The sequence below is a fragment of the Sander vitreus genome, chromosome 1 (genome assembly GCF_031162955.1).
Source record: "Sander vitreus isolate 19-12246 chromosome 1, sanVit1, whole genome shotgun sequence".
NCBI lineage: Eukaryota > Metazoa > Chordata > Actinopteri > Perciformes > Percidae > Sander > Sander vitreus.
Genome location: NC_135855.1, coordinates 23,403,205 through 23,412,115, shown reverse-complemented (window position 1 = coordinate 23,412,115; position 8,911 = coordinate 23,403,205). Strand labels below are relative to the sequence as shown.

General features: G+C 40.8%; 1 protein-coding gene across 3 annotated transcripts in view; it reads left to right on the top strand.

The window, feature by feature from the left end:
• The first annotated feature begins 3,611 nt into the window (after positions 1-3,611).
• Positions 3,612-8,911, top strand: part of zfhx3b (zinc finger homeobox 3b) — a 140,197-nt gene continuing 134,897 nt past the window's right edge. For all 3 annotated transcript variants that reach the window (XM_078248778.1, XM_078248769.1, XM_078248745.1), the window contains exon 1: positions 3,612-4,002. The gene's annotated coding sequence lies outside the window, so the exon portion shown is untranslated. The remainder of the gene's footprint in view (positions 4,003-8,911) is intronic.

The window sequence follows — 8,911 nt, the reverse complement described above, 5'->3', positions numbered from 1 at the left end:
TGCTTTGTCTGGGATTGCGCATGCATGCGTTCACACACACACACACACACACACACACACACACACACACACACACACACACACACACACACACACACACACACACACACACAGTAGCTAATACATAGGCCTATGTAAAATAACATTAAGTGAAATTTAATTTAATTTGAAGACATTCAAATACATATTTCTAAAAGTTGACAAAAGTGCACATGGGTTTGCGAAATAAACCACCACAGAGCAATGGTAGAAAGGATTATTATATCTGTCTGAATACACTGTGTTGTTCCTTGCAGTTCTGGTGATGGTCAAGCCTTCCATGTGCCCCACATCTACGCAGCATTTTGCAGCTACTCTGCCTTTCTTTGTCATGTCCACGGGCCGTCATAGCCACAGGTTGTGTTGAATTTGCAATGCCACTCATCGATGTATGCCTATTGAGGCTGGCACGTGGACAGTTATCCTTCCCACAGAGAGGCGCAGTTGAACGCTGGTAACACAAAAGCTTCAGACCCTGACAGTTCCCTCCTTTTTTCCCCTTTTCAGTGATGCATAGGCCCTAAGAGCATCAAGGCCTCCGTCTGGCTGGTCTTCTTTTGATTTAGCCTACACCATACGCAACATGGTAGCTGATGGAGTAATGTCAATCAGGCCTTTGCATACATTTGTAAACTAAAGTTTGCATTGTCAGGCCTTAGGCGACTGAATGGCTCAAAACTGCCTCCTGCAAGCCTCAAATTACATCGGACTCTTTTATTATGTCGTAGCCCCTTTAACTCCTCTCGCACACTATTTTCAACCTATTCATTTTTACAATCTCTCCTTCCCGAGAGAGCAGACACGCACAAATCCTCGAGATTCCTGCAGTCTGCCTCTCACACTGCAAACATGTGAGCTGTTCGACGGGGCGATGCAGTTTTCTTGTTTTTCTAAGAAAGGCATGCCACACAGAAGATGCTACATTGCTTAAAACCAGGTAGCAGTGCCTGCCTCGGCTTATGGATGGCAAGTGCTGAGGAAATGCTGTGTTACAGCACACCATATATTCTAGCAGCAGTGGGGGGGAGGGGGAAGGGGGGGGGGATTAGAGTTGGGTCTTGGTCATATAAGAAGTTTGATTTTCATAGACTCTTCTAAGGGATATATGCTATTGGATCTGTGGACACGCCACGTCCCATGGGGGTTTCATAACCTTTCTAACTTTTAAGTCAACGGCCTTTAGAAAATATAAAATATAGCCTTTATATTTCATCAGCCATCTTCACCACTATACATCACGGACTGCTTAACATATCAGTTGTGTGTAGTCTTAGAAAATTAAAACCGGCATTAGATTTATTTATGCCGTGCATTTCTATCCAACACACGTCTGAAAAAATAAATATTCCAGCCCGTTTTAATAACCTAGTTATGGCTTACATCTTGTTGTATTATGGTCACTTTAAGCTCTAGCATGTTTGGACAATGTTTGGATTCGAGTATATGTGCCGTTTAACTATTAACTCTGTATCGGAATTCACTCCTATAGGCGCAGACTATCAAATCCGTATTGTTTCAATAAGCATAGCACGTCAGGTTATGTGATCAGTGAAAACTGCAACTTGCATTCAGTGGACCAGGACTCTATATGGAGCTGTTTGCACAGAAAGGGTGCGTACTGAGAGTGAGGGATTGTCCATTTCCTCAGAGAATCAACAATAAAATTATCATAACAAAGAGTACCGAGAGACTCAAAGGTTGATTTTTGCAATACAGTCTTTTCATCCGGAGGAAACGAGAGGACATCAGTTACAGAGGCGAAGAGCTTTACGGAAAGATTATTAAGAAAAACAAACGAGAGAACCGCCACACATTTTATGTTGGTATTGATCATAAAGGCGTTCAGAAATTCCTAATCACTAAACATCAAAATGAGATGAGACACTGACCATCTGGACTCCTTGTAATAATATCAGAATAATTATCATACTATAATAATATAATGCAGACAGGCCGGAGCTGACCAAACGCCTTAATACAACTCTGTCACACATTTATAGTCTTATTATTATTTAAAAGAGCCTGCACGTACTGACAACGTGTTCCCAGCTGTTTTGTAATCGATGTCATGAAACGATAACCTGTTTCCCAGCATTCCTCTGTTTCACAACTAATCATTTCACTAGTGTGATGGGTAAGAACTATAAACATGTTTATATTTTCTAAACACAGTACAATTTCAATAAATTGTCACACCCATATAGGTACAACAGGGCTTCAACAAGCTTTTCTAAAAACGAGTTGGACTTGCTTTGCATACTATAGCCACTACAACGCAGCTCTCAAGAGTTTCCCAATTTAACTGGAAACATATTAAAACATTTGTGCTGTGAATGCCCTCACATCATTGAAACAATTGGTTTATTTATATTACAATGGTGTTATAAAGTAGTAACCTGAATTTGAACTTGGACTGATATTTTGAGCTGACAGTAACTGTAAAACCGACACGTCATCTCCGTCATACTTTCATCTATGGCACATTTTATAAACCTGAATTTCACTTTTTAAAATGTAGTTATCATTCTTAATTGTATTCAAATTCATCCATGCATACACACTAATTGTGAGTTAACTCTAAGTTTTATTAAAGTAGTCTTTAGTCTTATCATTAAGCCTATCATCGTTAAATTAATATTTGTGTATGCCATCTAAACATAAACATATGCTACTGGGGTTACAGGTGTACAGGTTGAATCACGTCAAGTTTATACATTTGAAGAAGAAAAAAACAATTTTATTATCAACTACTGTCTGTGAGCAAGTGGTGTTTCTCTTAATGCTTAAAATATATATTTAACAATACAAATACAGTGTTAGCTCTGGTAATATCCAGGTGCCACTGTACTTACGATAAGCTCTGTTCATTGCAGATTACAATGGTAGGCTACACCGAGCGAGGCAGCCTGCGTGTTGCTGTTACAGTAGGCTATATGGACTACACTTTTGCATACATGTAGAAATCGCTTTAAACGTGCTTTAATTTGTTTGGCAAGCCTTTGTTTTAGTTGTTTACAAACTCGATAGTTGCATACATATGTGCAAGTATATGCTGAAGAATAGCATGTGTCCAGTTTAGTCACTACAACCGCCGTAACTCAGTTATGTATTTTAATAAGTTTTTCAAACGTAAACTGCATGTGAACTGAAACAGCCCGGTGTGCAGCTTTGACACGACTAAAATGACAGTCTTAGGTTGAAAGAGACAGAATCAAATAAAGCATTATTGCTTATGTAGGCTACTTTTAGTGGCAACAGTATATCTCTCATTTAAAAAGCAAAAACCGGGACAAAAACATTTGTAAAAGTCGAAAAAGAGCGGAGGAAAAGCTGTGCCTGTAGCGTCGGGCTTCGCCTGCTGCTGCTGCCTGCTCCAGTATTAACTTTCACTGTCTTCCGTCTAATCAAACTCTTACTTTCCGCTGTTCTTAATTCCATATTTTCAATTCCTGATCATTACTTTCCTCTTTTTTCTACTTGTATCTATCCATCTATCCCTCCCTCCCTCCCTCCCCTTTCTCCCTCCCTCCCTCTCTCTCCCTCTCTCTCTCCTTTGCTGAATCTTATTGATCCAGAAGGCGGCTAATTAGCCCTTCCCTTCGTGCCTGTGTAATGAAGCACATGCGCACTGAATTAATCACAGCCATTTTTTGCAGGAAACTAATTAGCAGGAATAAAGATCCAAAGAGTTTTTTCTTTTCAATCATCAGATCTCACTTTCACCTCTTCCTCGCTCCCTCTAACACAAGACTCATCGCCTGCTTTGCATCCAAATTATTTTTATATTGCCTTTAACAACTAATAAGGCTACTTCGGTTTTTTACACTCCGCAACAACAATGATCTTTCTTTTGCCACCCTAAGCGCAAACTGACCAAAAGGGGACTGCCTTGATGGGATCTTTAGCTAAATCATCTCAATACTGGATTAAAAAGCGAGGATCACAAAGCGGCAGCGAGAAATTGTAAGTTTCAACTTTGCGTTTGTCTCTTTTCCTCTCTGTGTTTCCACGATCCTATTCTTTTCGCTGTAGACTTATCTGAATCTCTTTTCCTATCTGTTCGTAGTTTACGTGTAGCGGAGCTGGCTATTCTCACATTGTGAAAAAAATGACTGGCGACCACAAGTTCATTTCATGCAAGTAGTTTGGTTTATTCTCGATTTTATTCGTATCGTTACCTGTGTTTACATCAGCGTTCGTCCTCTCCTCCTCATGAATGGAAGATAAGAAATGGGCAAGACAGCGATCCTCTCCAAGCAGTTGACCGCGTAGAAAAACACGGTTTTAAAACAAATATGTGCATTTCGGTGGGATCGGGAAAAGGTATAGAGGGCTTATGGGTGTCAAGAAACGTGTTTTAAGGCACAGATGCGATAAGAAAGGGGGCTGTGTTGAGCGGACGAAGGGCAGCGGCAGCTCCACATTAGCGCAGCCCAGAAAAGGAGCTCCAAGTCCAGCCTGTGGGTCCGTGTGCGTCCGGCGAAAGGGAACATCTCTCGCTTTCTAATTTTGACAGATTTGACACTTGGCACATCCATGGGGTTTCAGCGCCGTCTTATGCTTATAAAATCCTCTTCTGGATAAACACATTTTTTGTCCTTCTCCGACACGTCTCTCTCTGAAATGTGCAATCCCTCCGCCCTGTCTCAGTTCCTCTAGCTACACTTTTCCCCTTTACCCCACTTTGTCCATCTTTTTTATTTTTCATCGCTGTTTGCCTCTTTTGAAGGGTTGTTTTTAAGTCGATTCTCGCTCATTCCCAGACGAAGTCACATGCAAATCGATCGACATGTGTGTACATGTGTGCGTCCGTGCGCGAAGGGGTTCGTGTTTGCGTGTGTGTGTTATGTGAATATGGTGTGTTCAGATAAACGAAGCCCCGGGTCTCCTTCATGACAAGAGCGGATCAGCAGGAGCTTGTACACGGACAGCCTGAGAGTCTGAGCTGCGTTTTAGAAAACAGACATGTGGTTGAGGAAAGACATAGACAGGCTGGATCTGCTGCCTCCAACTACTTGGCTACCGTATCTGACTTTCAGGAGACATTTTTCCCCCGAAAAATGCTGAGCCGGAATGAAAACAAAACATTGCCATATTAGTCTGACCTTAAGCAGACATAATCATTCCAAAGTTGCTGCCGGAAACTTACAGTATGGTCCAGGCTAAACCTATAGGTCACTGCATGCATTTAGTAGCCGCTTAGCCAGTTAACATTTGTAGGATTTTTCGTTTTTAAAGTTGAACTACAGAATCTTCCACACAGCCTACCTAAAATAGAATAGGCTGCTTTCTCGGAGGCGAACACAACGAGGCTTGTAAAGAGAGTCTATCTGCTAAATGGGCCTTTTCAACAAAAATATATATAGTTTATGACTAGGCTACATTGTTACCAACCTCGCCAAAATATGGATCGTAACGGAAAAAATAGAGAAAACGGAAATGCAACTGTTATATTGACGTTTAGGTGTAGGCTAATTGCAAGCCCAAAATCTCCATAAATATGATCAAAAATAGTGGCTTCTTTTCGGATGGAGCTATGCAGTCAAAAAAGGCTGCGAGAATTAGTCAGACTCGGATAATTTTCGCGACAGAGAGACGGGAAAAGAAAGAGTCAAAAAGGTTTTGCGAGCGAGCTGAGGCAAAGATAGGCTATGTGTGTACCATTGGGGGAAACAGAAAGGTGGGCGAGAAGCTGTGTGTGTGGGGGGGGGGGTCAGACAGCAAGAAACAGGGGGAACAGGGGTCATGGAGTGAGTGCAAAGATAAAAAGGAATGAGAGGAAACCCCCGCACAAACAGCCAGGGATGATGGGGAGAGAGTGGGTCTTGCTGGGAGAAAGGGGTGATGGTAGTCGTTGGTATGTTTTGGGAGCCACACAAAGCACTTTGGGTTGTCAGCATCTGCAGAATTAAGACTTTGGCTTTAGTTTAGGATGGGAGAAACAAAATAGACTAGTAACAGGTTTTATAAAACAAAACGTTAAGGCTGTCATGGAGTGAGAGAAAGGCAGGGGGGGGCTGTGGGTAGGAGTGTTGAGGGGGGTTGGGTGGAGGGGTCAAATAGCCATAGGCCATAGAGGAGGAATCAGGGGAAGAGGTCAGATAAACAGATACCTTCCTTTCAGACTGGAGAGGAGCAGACAGAAAGAGATTAGCACTGGGAGAAAGAGAGGAAACTGGTTGATTAATGTAAAACTGATAATATTCATATTAAGCTCTTTTTTTGTATTGTTATGTAGTTCATTACCCCAGTATTTTGTATGTGTGTCTGCAACACTAAATTGTGTATGTTTCGATTCCAGTGATCAGAAACTCAAAGGTGTTGTAATGTGTAGGGCAGGTAGGCTGCTGTGCCAAAACTCGAGTGAGCTCCCTTCCTCCCCTGTCTGACAGTAACACTCCTCTCCTCTTCCTCCTCCTCCTCCCTCTCGCTCCATCTTCTGTTACAAAACAAAGACAGCAGAAATGTTTACTGTCATCTCACCTGTCTGATTGTCTCTGTCTTGCTTCGTCATATTTATGTTTAATTAGAACAGTTCCTGGCAAAGGTATAGGAATGTCATTGGCTTTATTTCTATGTATTCTATTTGAAATATGTGTTTGTCAGACGTGTTTTCGGTGTAGCTAAATATATTATCTCATGCTCGTCCCTTGCTGTAACATTGGAAGTATTGCCTTCATGAGAACTGTGAGCTGATAAAGTGTCATCAGAGTGATGGTTTTACCATAGACAACATTTTAGTTGAAAATGGGCCAGTTTGGACTCATCACTTGTGGTCAGAGATATTTCCTTCTGTTTTGTTAATATTTTTTCTCAAGGCTGAATTTTGAAATAGTTTTTCCCAAAAACATTTAAATATTAAGCCAATATAAATAAAAACATTTTTGGTGCAGTTAGGTTATTTACCATAGCTAAAGGAAAATGAGAAAACAGTATATTACTCTGTTCAAAATAAGTAAAAAAAAAAAATAAATAAATACTCCCATGCTGATTGTTCTAATTAATATCATTAGATTTTCTTTTTTTTATTCCAAATTGCTTTATATAGCATATCTTTGTGACATCAGGCAACTGTTTTAAACCATGGCTATAAAAATACAAAATTGTTAACATGTTATTTGACTGTGTTAGACATATAACAAAATCCTTTGTCTGTTAAGATCAAAATGATTCAAGTGCAATTTTGTTTATTTGTGACAGTGGTGCTGTGCAATCAGTGATTGAACATGATTCTAGTTATACAATTAATCATGTAAGTGCATGTGGTAGAATTGCTATCTGTGTGGTGTTGTTGTGATTGTTATTCCTATCATGAAGAAAATATTTGGTGTTGTAATGTTGTGATGTGATCACAGTTTTTACCGTAGTTGCCACTGATCCTGCACAGCAACATACGGCTGTCTACTGTTTGCACTTGGTTATATTACCATATTCGATGACATGCACGTATATTCAGAGTATTCAGATGTCAGTTGACTGTGTGAACAGGAATTACAGGGAGCAGCAGTTGTCATGGGTGGGCTTGTTTCATGGTTTGGGGGTAACCCAGAGAAAGAGGAGACAGTGCCTCTGGCTGTCATAACCCCTTCTCCTCCTCTCACTGTGCCTCTCCCTCTCTCCTTCTCATTCTTAATGTGTCTCTGCATATCTCCCTCCTTAACTCCCACCTTTCCGTGCTTGGGCATGGGCTCCGTGGGGGAGCACGCTGCCATGTTATCGGCAGGAGAGAGCCCTCTTTGGGTCACTAGTAGGCTAAGGCCATACATGGGAGATTCAGCACATTTTAGGTTTGTTTGCCAGAGGTAGTCTATGCACACAGAACACACAAATCCACCTAATTATGCCCTGTTAAGTAAAATATAGAATGTTTTCGTGTCGTTGAATGGATTTGTAAAAATAATTTGTTATTATTATTATTATTATTATTATTGTGTATTTTAATAAATCAGTTATTCTAAATTAATTAATTGTTACTGCCTGTTTGCTTTATGAGAGGCAGAGAATTATAAATACAAAGGTACCTTGCGTCTTCACTGGAATCAGTGAAGAATGTAAAGTGTCAGCCATTAGCTCTATGGGCATACTGTATATAGATGAGGGCGGTCAACACAGATGATAGCTTGAAATTGGATGTGTGGTTTTGAATATGCAATGTCGTGCAGCAAGGACCAATTGTTCCAGTTGTCCTGCAGCCGAGGCCACCGTACATGTCATGCTGTCATAAAGGAGCAGGCAGGGGGGTGGGTTCTCGGCTTAGCACAGGAGTGAGCGAGAAAGTGGGAAGGGAGAGTGGAAGATATGACTGTCATGCTCAGGTGTGTGTGTGTGTGTGTGTGTGTGTGTGTGTGTGTGTGTGTGTGTGTGTGTGTGTGTGTGTGTGTGTGTGTGTGTGTGTGTGTGTGTGTGTGTGTGTGTGTGTGTGTGATCCCAGCAGCTTCGAGTTTCCAAAAGGGCTCCTCTTCATCCACAAAAAGCACCCCTTTTCTCTAAAATTCCCCTCCTTGTCTTCTTTAGAGCTTTTCAGTTATTGTTTTATCTTCTAGAAGTGAAGTTGGCAAGAATTTTTTGTGGTTTGCTCTTTCACGATGTTATCGTGTTAACAATCTTGGTTAAATCATTGTGGTCGACTAGATTTATGACTGAGAAGATGCGCTTGTGTCTTTGCATGTTTGTGTGTACACAGCTGCATTCTGATTTGTGTGTATACTGGCATTATGAAAATCTAATTTCTTTTGAATGTGCCACGTCAAGGCCCTGTAACACTTTTGTTTTTATGGTTATTCATTTTTATTAATTTTAAACTGTTTCCAAAAAATCTAATCCATGTTCAAATTCAGGAAAATCACAGCATACCTGTGTTGTGATAAGGCAA